General features: G+C 43.0%; 1 long non-coding RNA gene across 1 annotated transcript; it reads left to right on the top strand.

The window, feature by feature from the left end:
* Positions 1–290: 290 nt before the first annotated feature.
* On the top strand, positions 291–13681 carry LOC122455507. Its single transcript, XR_006273729.1, has 3 exons — positions 291–342; positions 11393–11489; positions 12707–13681. It is a non-coding gene; the product is annotated as an uncharacterized LOC122455507 (long non-coding RNA).
* The last annotated feature ends 9343 nt before the right edge of the window (positions 13682–23024 follow it).

Here is a 23024-nt window from a genome sequence, read left to right as displayed (position 1 = left end):
GGGATTGCCTCCCGCGGTGCCACAGGCCCTGCGCCACCCTCAGAAGCAGCTGGCGCCACGTCCCTGGGGCCCTGAGGGGGCGGGGGGGCAGAGGGCTCTGTGCATTGCCCTTGCCTCCAGGCACTGCCCCCCACAGCTCCCATTGGCCGGGAATGGGGAACCGCGGCCAATGGGAGCTTCAGGGGAAGTAACTGGAGGTGTGGCAAGGGCAGCGCATGGAGCCCTGTGCAGGGACGTGGTTCCCACCTCTTCCCGGAGCGGCGTGGTGTGGGGCCACGGCAGGCAGGCAGGGAGCTTGTCCTGGCCGCGGTGTGCGCCACTGCCATCCCGGAGCCACTTTAGGTAAGCGGCGCTGGGCTGGAGCCTGAACCCCTCCTGCACCCCACCCCCCAGCTCCCTGCCTGCATCTTGCACCCCTCCTGCACCCCAGCCCCCTGCCCTGAGCTCCCTCCCGCAGTCCACACCCCTCCTACACCCCTGCCCTAAGCCCCCTCATACACCCCACAGCCCTCCTCTGACCCAATCCCTTGCCCTGAGCCCATTCCTGCACACCACACCCTCTCCCATGCTCCCTCCCTCCCGCACCCCAACCCACTACCCCGGCCCTGTATACAATTTCCTCACCCAGATGTGGCCCTCAGCCCAAAAAGTTTGCCCACCCCGAGCTAGGTATTTAAGAAATTCTCTTTGTGGTTGGTTGGGATTATGGGATATCTATACCACTGACTCAGTTGGGCCAATTGCTGGGGATTTGGAGTAAAAGTATTTTTCTCTTTGACTATTAGGTGGGTTATTCCATTGCCCTTCCATTCCCTGAAGACCCTGTATGAATTATAGGCAGTGCCCCAAACAGCTCCACCTTGGAAATCATACTGGAGTGCAGAACAGTTAGCTGGCACCCTTGAACTCCCAGTTGAAACCTGAGACGGTTAACTAGACACAGAATGATGGTGCATGAGATAAAATGGAATTAGGGGCAAAAGGGGACAGAGGTGGAGGTGCCTGTGAGAATGGCAGTGGTTGGCAGCCTGGTCTAGATTCTTTCCCAAACCAGGGCTGCTATTGGTGAAAAAACACAGAAACTCACCTTGATTTTGAGTGGGCACTGGCTTCTGAGTCTTTCATTCTGTCCTAGCAAAACTTCTGGGTTTTGTTCCCAGCTGTGCCATTGACTGATGGTATAACTTTGGAAAACTATTCTCAACTGTCTCTGCATCAGTTTCTTCATCTGTGGAATGGGAAAGGAAATTAGAGTGAGAGAATCATTTTTCTGTTCGCTAATTGTCTAAAAAGAGATCCCAATTTTCTAGAACGTGTGTGCATCACTCAGAACTATTTGTTGCTTAGTATTTGCAAAGAATCATCCTTCTAGAAAAAGGTTCAATGAGAGTATTTGATACCTGATATTTGAGCTGTTTTGATCGGACATAGATCACATGGTTTACTTTCTCTTTTCTGATTGAAACCAGTTCTGGAACAAATATTCATGATTACACATTTATTTTTCATAAATATTCCTCCAAATTTGCTCAAACTTTGCTTGTTTGTGAACATTTGCAGGCGATTGCACTATTTGCCCAGCCGTAGTAGCAATACTGAATTAATTTCCCAGTGGAATTGTATGAGGTTTAATTAGTCTTTGTAAAGCACTTTGAGATCCTCTATTGAAATATGTGATACAAGGGAAAAGTATTATTTATTGTATTATCTGGAGTTTCTTCTATTATTTTTATTAAATGATGCCTTGGCTATTTACTCCTGATAAATGGTGTGTTTTACTTCATTCAGATAAGCTGTGTATGGGACTGTCAGCATAAAGACAGCTCACAGTGTTTCTAAAAGCAAGCTATTACGGTCACCTTATCCACAATGGCATGAATGTAAGATGATAAGGGTCTGACAGTGTAAATTCAGAAAACTGCTAGCTGGGAAAAATATATATATATCCCCGACCCTTTGATGTTGCTAATGAATTGGCTCTTTTTAACTTACTCTTCTAGCTGATAATTGTGCAGTAGCTCCTGGGCAAAAGTATCAGTAATATGGGTATGTATACTGGCCATTGGCATCAAATATTCATAGAGTCATAGATGGGAATCTACAAAGAGTTTGCACAGAAATGGAGTATATTCCACACGTTCTGTGGTGAGCCTGTCAGAGCATCAAGAAGAACTTTTGATTTGCTTCTACAGTTACATGTTGTTGTTGTTGTTCTTTTAAAGAAAATATAAAAAGAAAGAAAAATGCTTTTGCCAGCTGGCATTGCAAGCAGAAGTGGGTCAAACAACTCCAAAAAGTTCTGTGGCCTCAGAAAGCAGGTGTTAGATGTCCTTTGCTATACATCAGAGTGTAGCTAGTTTCAGAGTGGATGCACAACATTGGAGGAAGGATGACAGGAAGCCTTCCCTGCTATCCCCAAACTTTATGTCTCCTAGGCAGGGTCTGCAGCCTTTGCATTCTCCTGAATGCTGCTCTAGCAGTGTTATCGACTCTGACCTGCAGAGATGGCGGAATCCATGATGCATCTCTGTTGTTGCCGGGGTGCTGTGGGGGACATTGCATTCTTAATTTAGGGGGATGGTTCCTGTGTTCTGTGTTTCCACCTAAAGAAAAGGCAGTATTATTTACTGGAAGCTGCCATCCTGCAGTCAAGTCTATGAACCTGGGAGTTCTGCTGATCTGTAGCCTCACAAGCACCATGTGGTGGCAGAAATACAGCATTGCAGCTTCTCATGGACTTGAGTGGGGAAAGTCTGCAATACTGGTTGGTTGTTGACATGGTTTGTTTATTCTGTTCTCGTTTGTCTTTCCATGGGCAACTAATGTAGATTGCTCCTCACTTCTTGATGGCCAGAAGATGCTATAGTGGTAGATTATTTTAATGGCTAAAGCCAAACACATCAAACTATGGGGGTAAAACAGCATGGAAAGATGAAGGAGCCATTTCAGAGGAATCCAAAGTGATGTGGAGCTAAAGGCCTAGAAAGCAAGTCTTCAGATCCTACTAAGGTATTTCCGATCACGGCTCCTTATCCAGATTGGGACTTTGGAATTATTACTTGAATGGGTGCCACATGATTTTATAAGGAGATTCAATCTCATGTTAAAGGGGGTTTAAATAAAAAGATATTGGTTTTGATGCATGATGGACTCTGACCTCATCCTCTGGGGACCCTGGGAGAGGAAAAATACTCCAGCTTATCCCTTTGAAGATGTGGGAGGAAGGAGCATTTTCTATTTTAAATCTTTATCTATGCTGTGGGGTAGGCAACTGGAAGAAACAACCATGGGGCAGCACTGGCAGGGCATGTTGGTGGAGTCATCTGGAGAGAGGAAGAGGTGGGGGGGGACAACAGGAAATAAAAGGAGTTTACAAAGATGTGTTCCTAACCTCATCTTGAACCTTTTGCTTGTGTAAGTTTATTGTTTGCCAGTCCTGTCTACTTAGAGTGTAAGGCAGGACTGTCTTTCTCTGTGTTTGTACAATGCCTAGCATATTGCAGTGCAATATGCATAATAAACAAAAAGAACAATTCCAGACTGATTTTTGTTCACTGAACTAAGCAAATTTACAGCCCTCCATTTCCATGCTACAGTCATAGTGTGACAAGCTTCAGTGGTTGTAGACTCAGTTCAGAGAGGGAAAGAAGGATGTGTATTAGCCATGTATGCATTATCTATTGTTTTCTCAGAAAGTGACTTGACTGAGGTCACGCAGGAAGTCAGTGGCAGGGTTGGGATAAGAACCCAGAGTCCTGATGGCTTGCCTTACCCACTTACCTATTGTAGTGCAGTAGTCTATGGTTATGGCAGTGCAGTTCAAATGTTATCCTTCTCCCTGTTTCAATGTCTGCTCTGGAAGGAAGTGGATTTGTTGCCCTTTGCAAGGCACAGGCATTCTGAGCAAGTTGTGCAAAGAGCAGGTGCCTCATGGGACATGGCCATCAGGATTGCCTGAGGATGCAAAGGGCCCAGTTGGCTTTCTTGCTGCCACCAGATCAGTGGATTGCACCTTGTGACTGAAGCAGTGTGTTTTGGGAATTGGTGCATTGCATGCTGCCTTCTGCAGCAACTAGAGGCAGGCTGAGCCTGAGGCATACCATGTTGACTTGGCAGATTTCCTCTTTTAGCCTCATGTTGGCTTGTCAACCTCATCATCCAAAAACAGTTACACAAACAATTTATTAGCATGGTGTCTGGGCCAACTGCCGTCACATTATTAAAGGTTCTCTCAGATTCTTCATTTCACAGTAAATCACATTTTTCTGGAGCATGTCTGGTTGGTAGAATAAAATCTTGGACATCTGAAATACTATCAAGTTAAAACCTTATGAGTTCAGAGGCAAATCTTTCTTTCTTTCTTTCTTTCTTTCTTTCTTTCTTTCTTTCTTTCTCTTTCTTTCTTTCTTTCTTATAAAGAAGACATTTAAATCAGTTGAGCCAGCTTCACAACAGACAAGAGCAAAGCCCCTTAATATTCCCAGAATTTGGGAACTCTTCTACCAAACTTTTCACCAAAAAGTGATTCCCTGCCCCACCCCCAGCAGACAGTAGATACTATGAATTATGTTAAAAAGTATGTGACAAATCTAATTTGGATGGATTTGTCAGATCTGGTATATTGCATCAGTATTAATCTGATACCAAGTACAGATCCAGATTTTGGAGACACCAACCCCCCCATCTTCTATCTCTAGTAAAGAAAGGTGAGGCATCTCAAGGCATTGAAGAAGATTCCATAATGCTGGGGTGAGTGGGGAAAAGAAGATTTCTCCACATAAATGAATTATGTGTAGAAATCTTCCCTCTCCCTTCCTTGCTCCCACCTGTGACAGAACTCACTTCTGACCACCAGCCTTTCACCCTCCATTCCCTCTTGGTACCATTCACCCCCTTGCTCACTACCCTCCAACCACTTGGATTTCTGAGAGTCTCCAGTCACTGCAGAGGGGAAAGTAGTTGTGGAAATCAGGGAGGGATTCTGGCCAGTGGTTGGCAGCTGCAGGAGCTACCGTAAGCCATACCTAAAAAGCCACTACCTGATGGCAGGCAGCCTTTGTAAGTGTCTAGCTCAGGTTTAAACTTTGTACAGCAGTCAGATTTGTACCAATGGGAATCCAGAAACATTCCCAGATTTGTGCGCCAAGCAATTACAAATCGTCACATTCAAACAGGTTGATTTGAAGATATGGACAAGAACAGAACTTCTCAACTGGCATGTCACTGCAGCAGGGGGCCCCCACTGTGTCATCCCTCATGGACTGAGAAACAAAAAAAAAAAAAAAAAAAAAAAAGGTAAATGCCAGTCACAGTGACCCAGTGAGAACAGGGGGTGGAATTAGCAACTTGCTCTCTCTTACTGTTGCAGTCTCTCCTTGTCTCTGCTGTGCCTGCCTCTAACCCTCTTACCTGCAGCTTGCCAGCCTTCCCCTCCTTCCTTCACCTACAGCTGTGGAGTGGGGAAATTGCCCTTCCAACATCTTGTGTAAACTAGGAGATAAGATGCTTTTTTTCCACTCGAGTGAATTCTAATAAGCTAACTGCTAGCTTGACTGGATTGAAAACCTCAGTTATCCCCAATGTAGACACAGTTAAACTCCTCTCGGCTGGCCTGCTAAAATCACACTAATGGTGTTAAACAAAGTGTTAAATGAAGTCTTCTATCCAGTGGAGCTAGCTCAGTGGAATTAACTTGATTGCAAAACATACATTTTTCCTAGTCTAGACAAGGCCCAAAGGGCTGTGCTGCCAGCGCCGCTTCCATGACAGACCACTGTGTCTACAAGGAGGGCAGAGATGCTCCTCCTCCCAAAAAGGACCTACCATGCTGCCAACGCTAGATCCCATCCCAGCATCCCTCCTTCTCAGTCCTCACCCATGCATCTATCAGCCAGGTGCCCAACTACAGCACCATAATTGAACCTCGAATTGAACACAACTGACAGTCTCTGCACAGAAGAGACCCAGTTCTAAACTGCAGGAGTTTTACTGCCAGACGGGATCCTATTGCAGAGGCAGAGGCGGCACGTGCCCCCCCACACACCCAAGTTGTTTCTTGGTTTGTACTGAGTTTGCTCACGTGGACTGAGCATGCTCAGTAACATCTGCTGAAGATGCTGCCTTCATTTTGCGCCCGTCCCATCAGCAGGTATGGGTTGTCTCTGGGCAGAGATAACCCTGACCTGCACATGCTTGTGCTATGCTCATGCTTAGGCCATGTCTCTACCTACAAAATTAAGTCAACCTAAATTATGTCAGCGTACAACCGCTGCTGCAATTACATCACTTGTGCATGTCTACACTTTGCTCCTTCTGTCGACAGTGCGCATCCTCACCAGGAATGCTTGTGTCGATTGTACTGTCAGTGTGGAACATTGTGGGATGGTTCCTGAAAGCCAGTAACAGCCAACATTAGAAATGCACTGTCTACACTGATAGTGTGTTGACCTAATTACATCGACCCTAACTCTATGTCGCTCATGGAAGTGGAGTTATTAAGTCAGCATAGCAGGGCAGTTATGTCGGCGGGAGTGAAAAATGTAGACACTTCCATAGTTAGGTCAATGGAAGCTGCCTTGCAACAACCTAAGTCTGTAGTGTAGACCAGGCATCCCCAGCACACGAGTCACCTCCAAAAATTCACCACATTTACCCCAGAAAAGGTAGGGCTGGATAAACCAGTCAGATTCAATAAGAGCCAGCCTGATCTTTCATCTTTACTGAACCTTCTGGAGAGTGGAAAAAAATTGACTGAAGCTTTTGATTTTAAAGGGACTTTCTTTCTTTTTCTGCTTCTCTGCTATCCCAGTCTCTGCCTGGATCTGGAAGCAGATATGCTAACTTACTTAGAAAAAAAGCTGTTATCACAGAGCCTGATTCTCATTGCCCTACAACCTTTAATATCATTTTACACCCATTTTGCATTCATGTCAATTACTACACAAAGTGCAGGCAATGCAGAATCAGGCCGGTGATGTTTCTTGAACTTAAAGAAACAGGAAGTCCTGGTCAGGAGAGAGAGAAAGAGAGAATATGAATGACATTTTAAGACCCAGTCCAGCAGACTCCAAAGAGTAAGATTATTTAAATAAAGCTTTGGAGTGTATATTGCAGTTTTTGGGTGCTTATCTCAATAAAATATGTACCCCAGATATTGTGAAGTTCTCCCACTGCTAAATTAAGATGTAGAAAAAATAATGTAGCTACTTCCTTAGGAATTAGTGGAATTTAGGACTGGCCAAGATCAAGTGTAGAATCAGTTAAAGTTGCCTTGCAAAGGAAAAAAAACAAGTATGTTTTGCACCCCCTTTTTGCTTCTCTATGGAAGTTTTTTTTCTTTCAAAACCAAAACAGCTGTTTTCTATTTTTTTTTTTTAAATTAGAAATTCAGGCCTTCAGGACCCTAGTTTCCCTAGAAAACTCTATAGATGACTGGAGAACCGGTAGGATTATGATATCAGAGATACCATACAAGTGAAATGTGATTATCTGTTGAAGGAAGCAATTTTTTCAGACTGTTTAAAACTATGTTTCATTTGTTTATATTAACACACATACAATTAAAATACCTGAGAAGCAGTGGGGAGAAAAGCTGTCTTTGTTAAAGATTCAACACTCTCACCTCTTCAGTTAAAGACTCAGAAAGCTCTGAATCCATATTTGAGGCCTCAAATGATCTCTCCTTGCAGGGGGTGGACTTGCTGATCTAATAAGCCTTTCCATCTCTAACTGCTTTGATTCTATGATCTTATTTTTACCAGGCTCTCTCTTCCCCTGGAAAAAAAAAACAGCCTTTCTTAAATAATGAAAATAATCAGAATTACTGAGGGAGCTTTTGATGGAACTCTGATAAAAAGACTCTTAGATATTTTAACTTTGATTTTCCTGTTCGGTTTATCTAATTTTTATTCATGCATTTTGCTGAAAACCACTAGTGCTACAAGAGTTTTGACAGTTCAGAGGGTGCCTGCTGGTCTTCTGAGCTGAGTGAGTGATCCACTCTGTCCCTCCCAGTCTCTCCCATTCAAAGGCAGTCCCCAGATCCCAGGCACTGTCTCCTTTCAAGGCAGCCGTGTTTACAGAGGATGATGGGCAGGTGGTGCTAGGTCTCCAGAGAGGAGTGGATTCAGAAGTGTCTCCGTTGTTCCTCCAAGGAGCAGCAGGAAGGAGTTCAAACTACTCCTTTCTGATTGTGCCCTAGCAGCAAGATGAAATATATCTGTTTCCTGTACTGCAAAGAAAGAGGAGATGAAAAAGAACACGAGTCCCTGCCCCTAATTGTCTTCAATCACAACTGCCTGTTCCACCTCTGAAGTGCTCAGCACTATCTGATGGCAGGAGATTAAAACAATTTTTAGACACGATAGTTTAAATCCTCCGCAAACAGTGGGGATGTCTGTCTTCCTATAGGATCTTTCATCCCGTATTCATCTATTTGTTTCAGGATTGTCTCAATAATTTATTAATTACAGACTGGCAGATAGTGGCATCTGCAAGGCCTGGTTTCTTTTATATTTTATGTTCAGGGAAGAACTGGCCCTTTTCCAGGAGGAGGGCCTTCCACCATTTCCAAACAACTCTTTCACATGGCTTATCTCCCTGCAGGGACCGTTTGCTCAGGGGCTGCCTCCTTTCTGATACAGGATTAAAGTCTTGTAGTGTAATGTTTTGTGTTGTGACCACAATCAAACACACATAATTCATAATGAATAATTTCTCTGTCAAATTTTGCCTTTTTTTTCTGTTGTCCATGTGCAGTTTACAATTGTCTTCAATATATTTGCTCTGCAATTTTATTTGCTGAGTAATATCAGCCAATAATTCTTGGTCTGTAGATCATTCAAGAGCTGTTCATTGTGAGTATTCTAAATTCAGTCCATTTTAATCAGTATTGTTTCAGTTCCATGATTGGAGGAATGTGACTTTTTGAAAGTCAATTTCAGTGCATTTAAGGAATTCAAAATTCACTTTCTGAAGATATTGTCTGCATTCATATATATGTATTAATATAAAACTTGCATTTTCCACGAACACTCTGCCAGTTAACTAGTTTGCGAGACTCATGGCATGAAAACACAAAAGGGGAACAAACACAGACCGCAAACTGACTCTAATGCAAACAAATAGTCACAGAGGTGGGGGCTTGAGGCATTCCCACAAATCTGGATGTGAAGTTAAGTAATGTTTCAGAGGGGTAGTACTGTTTAAGTAACGTGTCAGCTGCAAATGTATTTTGAGCACTCTTTTACTGCTTGTACATGGATATCTAAATTCAGATGAAGATCACATCTAGGGGGTCAAAATATTTGGAGACCTGAATCCAAATATCAGACTCTTTCCGCATGGGGCTCACTCTAGGCTCCCCTCCAATATCCCCCTGCCTTCTCACAGCCCCCCAGCCTTGCTCATTGCCTTTGAATGTTTTCTTAGGAGCATGTTCAGTACCCTGAAACACTCCCTCTTAGCACTGAGGTTCACTGTTTTCAGGGCTCGATGTCACCTCTTCTTTGGATCTCCTGAGGGTGCTGGATGATTCTCCCCCATCTTTGAGAACTTGGTGGGGCCACCTGGCCAGGCTTCTGTCCCTAACCCCAAAGAAGACATTCTGGGGTGAGATGGGATGGAGGGTGCTGGTCCCCACTGTTCTGCAGGAATGAGAATAGGAAACTGCCCTACTTTTGTGCTGCCTCTGCTGCCAGCTGTTCTATACCATGGACCAGATTCCGTAGATGCCCTTGAACCATTGTCAGAAAAAACCTTGGGGCCACTATCTGCATGATTCTAGAAATGTATTCTTTGGGTTGCACATCTCTTTTGCCCTGTAGAATGTGGAAACCCTACCAAAAATGGGACTACGCCTTGGAAAATGGGACAGATGCCAATTCTGCCTCCAGGCGAGTGAAACTAAATGGGGGCGCATAGGAAAACAAGTCTTCAAAGAATGAAAATTTAAATAAATATAAATGTTTGTTTAAGTGAACGGATCTTCTTAGGAAAAAACACAAAGCAAAACCCTGAAAGTTTTCCTCATCAGATAGGGCAGAATTTGGTGTCTTTTGGGCCAATCTGCTATCTACAGAGAATCCTCCATAACTTTACAAAAATCCACTTCCCTTCCTCCTTGCTCATTCTAACTCCTTGGAAGCAGGAAACAGCTACTTCCTTATTTTTTTCTTTTTTCCATCAGAAAAAACATCCCCATAGATCTATTATTGTATTGTTGCTCCTCAGTGATACACTCTACACAGGGCTGCTGATGCTGTTTTTATTTTACAAGAGAAGCATTTGTTTTGGGGGTTAAAAAAAAATCAAGAGAAATGACACAGACTTTGCAGGCAGACAATTGGTAAGGTAGATAAAATTTGAATTCTTTTGACATTGTCTCTTGAATCTAGTCAGGTTCTTAAAGCTATCTGGATCAGAATCACTTGGACCTCTCCTTCTATTTGTAATTTACAAATGTAATTTGTAATTTGTTGTTATTTTCCACATTGGTTTATTTCCTGCTTAAAGAAGAAAGCCTCTTTAGGCTCCTTTGCCATTGATTGTCTTGTACTGGACTCTATACACAACTCTAGAGGGGCAAAGGCTTTCTGTGTAGTTGCTAATCACAAACCTTTCCCCAGTACTGTGTGGTTCACATTAGCTTCAGTTAGAAGTTCATTTAAAGAGGTTCAGAGACATTAACATCTTGTCTTTTGTTTTTTTAAATTTTTTCAGATTTAAAGTTGAAGTTTGATGTTCAATTAAAAATTTTGCCCTGGGCTGGCTGCAGGGCCTTTAAGCTATAGCAGTGGCAGCATCTGCCATGGGACACCCACAGGTCTTATTTCGGACTGTGGCAATGTTCAGCTGGCATCTGAACACAAGGGCTGAGGGAGGGAGCTTCTGGCTTAGGAAAGGTAAATGAAGTATTTACTTTTCTAACTCTGCACTCTGGCATTTTGTTGACTTCTGTGTAAATGAGTGCCTTCATTTTGGGGGGTTTTTGGAGGGAGGAGGGGGATAAAAGACCACTCCGAGGTACTGTGGTCTGCAGATGACAGTGGGTTAAGTTAAACCAAACCTTAATGTTAACATGAAATTAACACAAGTTTGTTCACAGATCTGGGAGGTGCCAACACCTGGCTGGTGTGTGCAAATGTAGGTGCTTACATATGCAAACAGCTGCACCTGCAGAAGCCTATAGGAGCAGAGGAGGAAATGCACACGCGCGCGCACACACACACACACAAAATTTTACCATAACAGTTTGCAACCAAGACTTTTTATTTACTCTAAACTTCATTAGTTGAAATTTGAGGGTGGTTGGGGGGGCCATCTGTGCACCACGTTCAGTTTTTGTCTTGGAATTACCTCCTAATAAAATGTGTCTTTTCTTTTTGTGCATTAGACTGCATTACATGCCAATCTTTGCCATGCTGAGGTGATTCGTGGTTGTTCTCAGAGACGTTCCCAGTGGAAAATTCACTACACACATGCTGTAAATGGTAAGATAAGCAGAGGAGGGCCTTGGACTATAGTTCTGAACTGGATCCATTCTTAAGTATTTGGGGAATAGATTTTTTTGTATTTTATTTATATAGGACAATAATTAGTTTAATGCTGAACAGTTTGACTCTAGCTAATTGCATTTTATGATGATAATTATAGTATCAAAATGGAGGAAAAACTCTATGGTGACTCTATGGTAACTGAACAAATCCCTATGCAATCCTATACAGGGATTAGTCTGGATAGAGCCCTTGGGGCCAGGAATTGCTGAGTAATAATTGTCTCTCTAACACTGTATGATCTTGGGCAACCCACTTAACCATCCTTACTTCCTATTCCCCCATCTCTAAAATGGAATAACCACACTTGTCTACCTCAGAATCTTGTGAGGACTGATACTTAATATCCTTTGAAAATAAAGCATCCTACATCTTTTCTCCTCTGCTGCACCAAGAACCAGGCAATAATTGCAGGAAAGTCGTTTGGGGATCATCACATTTTTAACATTTCGCTCCCACTAGATTTTTATTAAAGATCTTTAAAAACAATGTCAAAGTCAAGATTTGCATTTTGTATTTGGAAACTGTTAGTGTAGTATAGAAATGATAAATGAGTCCCTGTCCTCATTTCCTGATTGGGAGTATGTTGTGGGAGCAGCTTAGCCATGACAGGTGAGGCAGCTGCTGCTTCCAGGTAGGTTGCAGGGAGACAGCCTAATACAAGACAAGGTAAAATTCCCCTCTTGTATTAGCGCCTTTAATCTGCTGGTGTTGGTGCTAGGTTGGAGTGTGCTCTCCCCTTCACCTGCTGTTTTCCCACACATGAGATTCTGAGACCAGTGGTTTGGTTTGACCCATTATAGAGCTAGGGACCAGTCACAGAATCTGATCTGGATTCCAGGTACTGCCCCTATCAACATTTGAGGGTACTTCTGTCAGGGTCTTACATTGTTTGGTGATCAAGATGAGTGTGTGTGGCATTTTGATGCAGGTCCATCTCGCTCTGATGTGACATGCACCTTAATGGATGTTGAGATGACATTATGGGGAAATCTTTCTGTTAAACCATCATAATAATGTTTACCAGAGCTATAGTGAGGGTTAATGAATTAGTGTCTGTAAAGCACTACACTATTAGACATATCTGAAGAAAATACCATCTGCACATTACTTAGCAGAAACTTTTCATAATTAAGTCATTTTTCTCCCCAAAGACACCTCACCCTATTGAAGAGGTTCCCTGACATTGCAATCAGCACATGAAGGGCCTGAGCCATCCTGTTTCAACTCCGGTTGTGAACTCCCTACCAGGTTTAGGATAGGGTCCTTTGATGGGGCGTGCATACCCCGCACTAGACAGGAAAGAGTTAATCCTACACTATGGGTGGTGGAACTCCTGCCCCTTAGACCAGATGGGGCATGTTCCAAATGCTGCACTAGTATAAAGCAGAGAAGCCCAGCTCATTCTTGGCTGACTGCTAGGGAGGAAGGACACTTGGTGGAGGCTCCAGCCCAGGAGCCGCTTCAGTCCCCGATTGCAGGAACCAGAGACCCTGAGGCCCAGATTGGAGACCAGTTGCCCAAAGCCAGTTGATGGGAGTCAGAGTCCCAACCAGCTACCCGTACAAAGGAGCTCGGAAATCCTGACGATGAATGGACCCCGGCTTCAGGACTCATGGTAGGAAGTGGCCCAGGGGGATGCAGTGAGTGGTACCTCTCACCCGAAGACAGTCAGCATGTTGCGATAGGATCCCTGCTGACTGGGTAGTGACCTCACTCACCACTGACAGGACCCTGGACCAGGATGTTGTGGAGAGGGAGGGGCTGGGTCCCCCTACCAACCCTCCTGCCACCCATCCCAGGTGGCTGCCCACTTCTTCGGCTCTGGCCATTGGGCCTCAGAGTCCTGACCCCAAGAGTAGCTGTGTTGAAACTGACCACTGTGCCTTATCGTGGTGAGGTCTGAAACAGTTGGATAGACAGTGACTATGTCAGTGCCCCGATCACCCACTGCAACAGAGGATGGGGCGTGCATACACCACTACAGGTCCATTTCTGAAATGCACCAAGACAATTTGAGACTGGTTCTCTGAAAGAAATTCCATGATTTCTGAGCTCACTATATGCCATTTCCACTGTACATAGAGTTTGTTTGCTCTACTCATAAATATATGCTTTGTATTTCTATACGCTGGGGTCCGTAATTCTCTCCGTGAATGCACCTAACCCGCTGAATCCTGTGAGGAGATATGCACACCCATCATGCTGAGACTCTGCCCCAGTATGTGGAATACATGTTGGCTAAACTCTGCTCTGACAGATATCTTCACACCATTCCTCCTCACCAGTGGATATAAATGTCATAACAGTGATCTCCTGTCATGTAGTATTCATACTTTTCTTTTGTCCTTCTATTGTTCTGCAGGACTGAGACTGCTTTAAATAATGACAGTTGTTCAGCAAATTGCAAGTGCTGGGAGTGTATGTGGGAAACAGATGGTTCTGAATATTGTTAAACTTTTAATAACATGAGTCCTCATACTATCAATTCAGTTGTCACACAATAGAGTGTATTGAAGGAGCACTCTCAGGGCTGGAAGCTCCAAGATCTGGTCTACCTTATATTCCTATAATTATATGACAAAAATCCAGGCTGTTCCTTGTATGCATGGACTTTAGATGCTTCAGTGCTTTTTTATAAAATCCCAGCAATCCAGCCATATAAATTTCCCTGCAATAACATAACAGTTTGTTCTTAGTCTATAAATTTAGCTGTCTCCTTTAAGGCCATCTCTCTCAGGGTTCAGAGTAGCAGCCGTGTTAATCTGTGTTCGCAAAAAGAAAAGAAGTACTTGTGGCACCTGAGAGACTAACACATTTATTTGAGCATAAGCTTTCGTGAGCTACATCTGATGAAGTGAGCTGTAGCTCATGAAAGCATGCTCAAATAAATTTGTTAGTCTCTAAGGTGCCTCAAGTACTCCTTTTCTCTCAGGGTTGGCAAAGTACAGCTACCTGGGTCCCCTTTTTTCAGCATCTCTTCCTCTCTGCTTCCAGGATTCACTTGTTCTCTCTCACACACCTTCTCTTCCACTGAGAGCTACTTGTTTCTCCTTTCCATCAGGGGAGCATGTTCCTTTATGTATCTCTTTTTGTCTCTGCTTTTTAGGTCTCAAGCTCCTGCCAGCTCTCTCCCATTTTTCATTCTGTCCTGCTTTTCCTCTTTACTCAGGGCCTTTTCTCTGACTGAAATAAAAGGGGGAGCTCTCCTCACCACACTGACCAAGGATGTGGGGGAAGTCTCCCTCTCTATTTAGCTGAGGAGAAGGTGGTGTGCCCTTTACTTTACTTCTAGATATGGATCACTCCCATTGAAATCAGTGGGCTTTACTGCTAGCCTGCAGAAGGATAGAATCAGGACACCCTTTTCGTCTTTCCGCTGTCTCCTCTTTGGCTCCACCTCAGAACTGGACCATAAACCACCTGATGTGCCACTTAAAAATGTCATAGGTCACGTATACAAAAAAAAGTACCAGCCTTCATTTAGAACTTTTCAGTTCATTGTACAATGCCAGCATGAACCACCTGGCGGGAAAGCATTTTCTTGGTTTGCCATGCTGCAGTAATGAAACAGTCCCTTGTTTTGAAAGTGAGTGAATGAATGAATGAAATCTGCTGAATGAAATCCATAGCTAAATACCTACAAACACTGAGGCCAGACCCTGTACCACAGTTGGCTATTAAATATCTAGCCCTCTTATTTTATTCATCTGAGTGCAAAAAGGCCAATATGCTCATCCAAGGATCCACTTACTGATTAAATTGGTTGAGATGTCCTGAACACAAGAAGAGCAGAGACACCCAGATAAGTGCACAAGTTCCCCTACACATTTCTATGTGACTTGGCAGACACGTGGGCATTGAGCTTTCATGGAGCAGCTCCCCGGGAAAGGAGTAGGTATATCATATGGTGTCGGTGTCCTCTCCATTGGCTCCCATATACTGTACCTCCCTGCTCAACACTCAAAGCCAAACCCTACTTGCTTTATGTACATAAGTGATCTCACTCAAGTTAATGAGAATTGCACACATGAATAAGGCAAACAGGATTTGTCCCCAAGTCATTTTTTGCAGGGCCAATCCAGTGTACTGAAGAGGGAGAGCAAAAAGAGGGGGTATAATTATGAGCCAACTATTAGCTACAATTATGAAGGTATGAAGCTGTCAACTATGAGTAGGAGATGAAATTAAATAAAGGAAACTTTAGGTTGAGTATCAGGAAAAGCTTCCTAACAGCGTGATATATGACCCTCACAAATCATCTCCCAGAAGAAGTGGAGTTCTGCCCAAGTACATCATGATCTTCTTCTAACTAGGGGAAGAAGAAGCATTATGGATTTGATCCTGCAGAGTGCAGATGTGGGGTATTCATGAGTTAACACAAAAAGTGGTAAGCAAGGACAGGGCAGGCAGGGGACCTGATCCTGCCCCATTGTGAATGGGGCTACTGCTCCGTGATAGCCGGACTAGAGCCAAAGAGGTGAGCGTGCAGCTAAGCACCTCCCTGAATGCTGGGATCTCACTTAAACCCATATCTGCTCAGACACACCTACCCCTTATCCTGAAACTGGTGGAAGGAAGGGAGCAGATGTACAAGGAGCTTGATACGCCTTCTCAGTGTAGGGGACTGTGCCTAGGCTTGAACTTGCTTGCAGCCATATGATGCCTCCACTCAACCTTGCAGACCCTGTTGTGCACTGCACCAGAACTAGCAACTGGATCAAAGCCCTTGTGGGAGCGGGATGCTCACAGATGACAGATAGGTGATAGTTGGCTAATCCTTAATAGAGACGGATGGGGTGTGGGTTGGATATAGGCAAAGGAAACGTGTGGACAATCAATAAACTAATAATATATTAATACAAGATACCAGAAGCCTTTCCAGTATGATTCTACAATATTATTATTATACAGCAGCTCCTTTACAACACTTATGGTATGCAGACCATTCCAGGCCTTCCTTTAAAGCCTCCTGAAAAATTACAAGCGCCTTTAAATAGCATCAAACACCCAGTAACACTGATAATACTCTGCTTCTGAGACCAAACGCCTTAGCTAAAGCGAGCACTATTTAGCTATTGTCACTGAATTCTGTGGGAGTTTTGGAAAACTTCCACCTACTTGAAAAACGGTCACAATCTGACATTAATAGAACAAGACCATTAAAAAGCTTTATGGTATTCTGTTCTCCTAGTTCTGGTCCCTCTTTCCCTTTGTTGCTGCTGGCATTTTATGAATTATTGATGTGTCTAGGTGCTTCTGCTCTCCCATTTCCTCTATAGTGCCGTTCCTTACGCCTGCATCACATCCTTCCTCTGAGCAAAGGACCGCACAGCATAGTACCCAGATCAGTATAATTAGCACCTTTCACAGAGCTGCCATGTCAGGATTGCTTCCATTCACTGACACAGCTCTTGCAGCCTGCATCACTTTGTTACAAAGTTAGTTTTGTGTGCATATGTGTACATATTGCTGCAAAGCCAGCACAACCTACTTCCCCAAGACAGGATTCCAGCCTTCTGCAAAATTCAGTTCAGTCTTCCCCCAATGCTTACCTTAGGGATGGGTGAACCTGGTGAGATTTGTGGCTTCGTTTTCCTAGCAAATTTGTGAGTTTGAGAACCTTTCATTACCCTGATCATTTAAAGCCACGTTTGTTTTTCATGAATATTTCTTTCCCTACATTTCTCTAGTTAGAGGGACGCTTCTGCAATGTGTTAGAAGTATAAGCAGCCCCCAAAACCTTGGCTGGCACAAGTGGTTGCCCTGTATATCTAGTACAGAGACTATATTTAGTTTTTCATTAGTATGTCTCGGCTCGTTTCACACTGTGTGTATTTGGTCTTCATTCCCTCACCCGGTTTTAATCCTCAGTTGTCACAGAATTATTTCTCTCCCTTTCCCTCTCTGCTGTATTTCTTACAGTTCCTCCTAAGTACAATGCAAAACCCAAGGATGTTTGAATTCAGGTTGAACTTTTGAACCCACCATTTTTTGAGTGGGTTTGCAATTTGGTAAAATAAGATTGTAAATCCCTAATTTAAATTATTCGGAGTCAATATTCACATCCAGAGGCCCCAGTCAAGACCAGTCCCAGCTGTGCTTCATGCTGTATAAATACAGAAGTCAACATGGCTCCCTGCCACCGAAGAGCTTACCATCCAAAACCACAATCTTTCCATGAGCATTGGTGGGCAGAACCCTACATCCTTGGAGACTCCCAATTAAGTCAGTGGGGCTGTGCAGGATTCCACCTCCATGGATCTCATTGCAAGACTGGGCCACTAAGATGATGGGTGGAGGAGAGGGCAATACCAAAAATATGGACACAGATCCATTCTGTTTACTTTTCTAATGACATAAATAAATTGATTCAGTGATCAGGACACTTGGATTCTATTCCCTGTTCTGCCACAGACTTGCTGTGTGACGCTGGGCAAATCATTGCACCTTTGGGTGTTTCTGTTTTATCCTCCTACCCTTTAGTTGTTTAGGTTCAAGCTCTTCAAGGCAGGGATTGCCTCTTATTGTGCATTTGCACAGAGTATAGTCCAGTGGGGCCCTGGTCCCAGCTGGTACTGTAGTATTGGGAACTGTGTCTTTAAGGGCTAAGCCTCCCAGACAGAGAGTATGGGCAGGGCGCTGTGAAGCTCTTGTTATGCACAACAGTTGGAACTGGATGCCGAATAAAGCAGATCTCTGACAATCTCCTTAGCACTGAGTCATCTCTGAGTACCATAGAAGCCAAAATAAAATTAATAATAACCTTTCCCCCACTATTGGAGGCTAAGTTGGCTGGCCGTAAAGCTTTGGCTGATTTCTTGTAGCCATCCGAACAAGGTGATCTTCAGAAGGGATGTGAAGGAAGAGAGGGTGGTAGCCTTAAACATCACTTTAGGGAGGGTGACCAAGGCATAAGAGGGAGACAGGATGATGTCACAGTTCAGACCCCTGCACCTGTATCTCCCCTCCATGGCCCAGCAAGGGCACCCACTTTCAGGCTTCCAACTCCCTAGCAATTGTCTCTCTTGGGTGGAGACTCACATCTCTCTCTATTCTGATGGGGTATTTTCAGGCTGAATAGTTCCCTTCCATCACGGTTTTATTTCCCAGCAAAGGATAGGCTGCCTAAGCAGGTCTGCTTTGCTTCTCTCTTCAGAGATGGTGCACTGTGTAATTGCGCCAGTTATAAGGAATGTCACAGCTCTTTTTAAGCAAGCACATTTTATACTTAAGGCAAAAGCACTACAGAGAAAACATATTAAAAACAATAAAAAGAACCTGCATGCAGGGTAATAAACTTTCCAGAGATCACACCAACTATGCCATGGGCTCTAGCAGGAGCAGACCTTCAAAACCCAGCTTGGGATTGCCATGTGGTTTCAAGATCACTGCACTCTTTGCTCAGACCAAGAATCACTCATGACTCTGTGAATCACTCATTTATCCAGTTTGGTTCTTTCATTCTGTATATAAGGAATCAGCCAGCACAGCGGGTCTCTGCTCAAAGTGCAGCTTCAAATGGATGGATTCAAGGTGGACATTTGCATTTTCCTCACTCTCCAAATACTGGCTAGGAAATCCACTTCACATGTATTTGTCCCCAATACTGCTTTGAAGTTCCTAATATCATCTAGAGATTGCATTCATTGTGTCCTTCCTCCAAAAGAAGTTCCATACAATCCCACAATAGTACATAAACATTTGCATTTTCAGTACAATGGACTCTCAAAATATGTAAAATTAATTGAATAAGGTTTAACTTCATTCCACAGAGTGTGTCCAGGACATTGTGGGACTGTCACAGATAGTCCAGTGGTTAGGGCACTAGCTTTTTTTTTTTTTTTTTTTTTTTTACCAGAGAGACCTGCGTTCAATTCCCCACTTGCTTAGAAAAGGAAGAGAATGAAAGTGCTGGACTTGGTTCTGGTCCAACAATGCTTTTATGTAAACTTGGAAGGATAATGTCGGTTTCACCATACACTCACAAACTGACGAAAAAATATTTCCATCGATAGCAACTGAAATTTACAGATAGGCACAGTATGAAAAATGCTGCTTGAGAATGTATTCATTTGATTTAAGGATATTTACTTCATATATTCTGACGTGATACTGATAATTTGTGTTTTTAACCGTTATAAAGCTTTAACTGTTTGGATCTCACCATCTACTGTCGTTAAATAATTATTGTCTGAGTCCCACATACCATAATCTCCCACAACTGTGAACATTTAAATAGACAAATATCGAAAACAAATGCTTAATAATAAACACTGATATCCATTTAAATTATAAAAAATAATGGATTCTGCCAACCCTGCTTTTGTGCCAGTGCAGCTCCACTGACTTCAGTGGTGCTGCTCTGGATTTACACCAATATAACTGAGAACAAGAATCAGGCCTGCTGCCTGAAGGGAAAATGCCCCAGCACTAAAATGGTGACTTAAAGACACTGGCTTTGAATTTCCCTTCTGATATCAGTGTACTTTGGGCCCATATGGGCTTGGGGGTATTTTTATTGTTAATATTTAATTCCGTTTTTTTGTTTTATAGACTTATATTCCATCAAGTAGTTGGAGGGGGGGAAATCTTCCATGGAAGGTTATAAAATATGTATTTGTTGGAGGACAAGGGGGGCCAGACTAAAACAGCTGCATGAAGCCTGAGCTCTGAGGGGATGGCAGAGTTATTTGCCTCCACTGACCCCCAAAACGTACTAAACTCCCCCCTCAACAAACAAACAAACAGGGTTGCAGAAGATGGACTCTCCAAAAAGAGCTGGACATTTTAAATGAATAGCTCTCTAAGAGGAGTGTTTCCGGTTCTTAACGTGGAGAGACCTCTCAGACTCATAATGGACACGTGGCAGCCAAATCGGGTAGAAATGCCAGGGTTGAAGAAAATCAAATGGCTACCAAGGTGGACATCTGGGAGTTGATCTCTGAGTTTAAGGCCCTGAAAACTGATATAAAGACCAAGTTTCTGGCAGTAAAGAAGGAAGTTACTGACTTGGAAGAGCGAGTCTGTGTTAGGGTTAGCCTAAGGAGAAGCAAGAGAGATGAAGATAGACCTGCGGAGCTCCATGGCACAGAGAGAGAAAGAGGGAAAGACAGAGATGCAACCTAAATTGGATGATACAGGGGGAAAAAGCAAGAAGGAACAAAATCAGTGTTTTCAGGCAGTCCCTTAATTCTGAAGAAGGAAAACCAATCTGGTATGTAAAAACTTTAATTGCAGAGCTGTTAAATCTGAGCTGTCTGGAAGAGGTGAAAGTAAAGAAAGTACATTTGATGGAGCTCCCCCCCCCCCATCTGGCCCTAATAATAGTAGACCCAGAGATCTAATTGTGAAATTTCATCATTATCAGCAGAAAGATTTAATTATGAAAAAAGCCAGAGAGCATTCAGAGCTCACATCAAAGGCAACAGGCTACAATTTTTCCATGACTTCACTGACCTAGCCTTAAAAAAAGAAAAGATATGAGGGAAATTACAGCAGCACTCAGGAGGGGAGATATCCTTTACAGATGGGGATTCCTATTTAAACTCTCATTCAGTTCCAAAATAAGTATAATGCATTAAGAGACCTTAAACAAGACAAAACATATACTCCGGTTGCTTGGGACAGAACTCCCAACCTCAGCCATACAAGAGGATACTCCAGAGGTAGAAACCAAGGATAAAATGCTAGAAAAATCCTGGCAAATGGTGATTCCCAAGAAAAGGAGGATAGATAGGAAAAGAAAAGACAAAAGACTCTTGAACATAGTGACAATAGCAGAAGTGAAGCTGAACCAAAGGACTCGGATACCTGAGAAGTAACAAAGATTATCCAGAAGGGACTTCCTGGGAGTCATCAAGAATGAAAAGTTGTGCGGTAACTACCTTCATGTTAGAAAAAGAAAAAAAACCATGTGAGGTTTGTTTTAATTGGGATGATTATAACTTTGTGATAGCTGTGTTCTGTATTTCCAAAATTAGGGTAAATAAAGGACAAATAAGGGGGGATTGGGTAGGAGTGGTCCAAGGGATGGAGGAGATTGGAGAAAACAGAGAGGGGATGGGAAGGAGCCTTCATGGGGGCAGTGTAAATTTCCTTCATGTAACTCAAAGGGTCAGATAGTAATCTATCCCTAAGGCGAGGATTAAGGTCCCATTGGTGGAAAATGTCTCTCTTTTGGACTGCAAGAGAAGCAGTCCAAGTGTTCATGAGGCATGTATGGGGATTTAGATTTCAGCAAAGCACAATCATTTGGGGACTTATTTATGATATTTTGGTATTTTATTTTTGGATTTAAACTAAGGGGAAGGCAGGAGAGGGGAGGAAACTGGGAAGCAGTGAGGAAATTATTACAAGAAATAGATATGGAAGTTTGCAAATAGAAACCAAACCATATTCAGGCACACAACTGTGAATATACCGTAATTCGAAACAAGAGAGACATTGGCCACACAAGAGTTCATGCAATCACACAGCTAAAGAATCACAATAATTTCAAATTTTTCAATAAGCTAAGTAATTATTCTCAATGGCTCTTCCTCTTAAAATAACATCTTTAAAGTTCAATCTCTCGGACTGTTGAAAAGAACTGCACCCATAAGGAAAGAGATTACACGTTTTATTCACATCCTCATCAGTTATATATTGAAACAGATGTAATGTTAATCTTCAAATCCCAGGCCTAGATTAACCAATGTGCACACTGAGCATTTATATAGGGACCCCATCTGAGGGAGGCCTCTGACCATCAGATTTGGATGTGTAGCATTATGACAGAGGTTCAGTGTCCCTCAGTTTTGGCCCAACCACCTCTCTGTCATGACAGGGGACAGCCAAATGTGAGTGAGTGGCATTATCACCTGGTGCACGGGGTCACAGCACCATTCAGGCTTGGCCTGGCCACCTCTTTGTCATGACAGGGGAGAGGTAGGGGAAACAGCTGGGTCAAATTTGAAGGAAGCTGGGGCCCCCTGATTTCCATCGTGCACAGGGCCATCAAATTCTTTAATCCAGCACTGCTAAATTCTTAATGAAACAGACAAAGTCTGCAGAAATTGGCACCATTACATGGTCAGATCATGCACCATTGGAAGTAATATTCGTTAGCCTAAGACCACTTTTTTTGGAAATGACCTACTTGCTTCTGGAAGACAAAGATTGGGTTACAGCAATTAAAGGGGACATTGTTCAATATTTTCAAATAAATGATAAAGATTAAAAAGTCATCTTCTCTGGGAGGAATGTAAAGTAATTTTTAGGGGGCTGTTGAAAATCAGAGCCTCTCGACTGAAAAAAGAGAGCTCAAGAAAAAATAAAACTAGAACAAGAGATAAAAAGATTATAAGACATTCAAAAAAAAAAGCTAAAAAAAGTATATCAATCATTAATTAATATAAGGGGAAAATTTAATATGTTGATAACAGATGCCACTGAAAAAGACTTTTGGTATACAGGGCAGATAGCTTATCA

The sequence above is a fragment of the Dermochelys coriacea genome, chromosome 8, assembly GCF_009764565.3.
Source record: "Dermochelys coriacea isolate rDerCor1 chromosome 8, rDerCor1.pri.v4, whole genome shotgun sequence".
NCBI lineage: Eukaryota > Metazoa > Chordata > Testudines > Dermochelyidae > Dermochelys > Dermochelys coriacea.
This window is presented reverse-complemented; position numbering and strand designations above follow the sequence as displayed.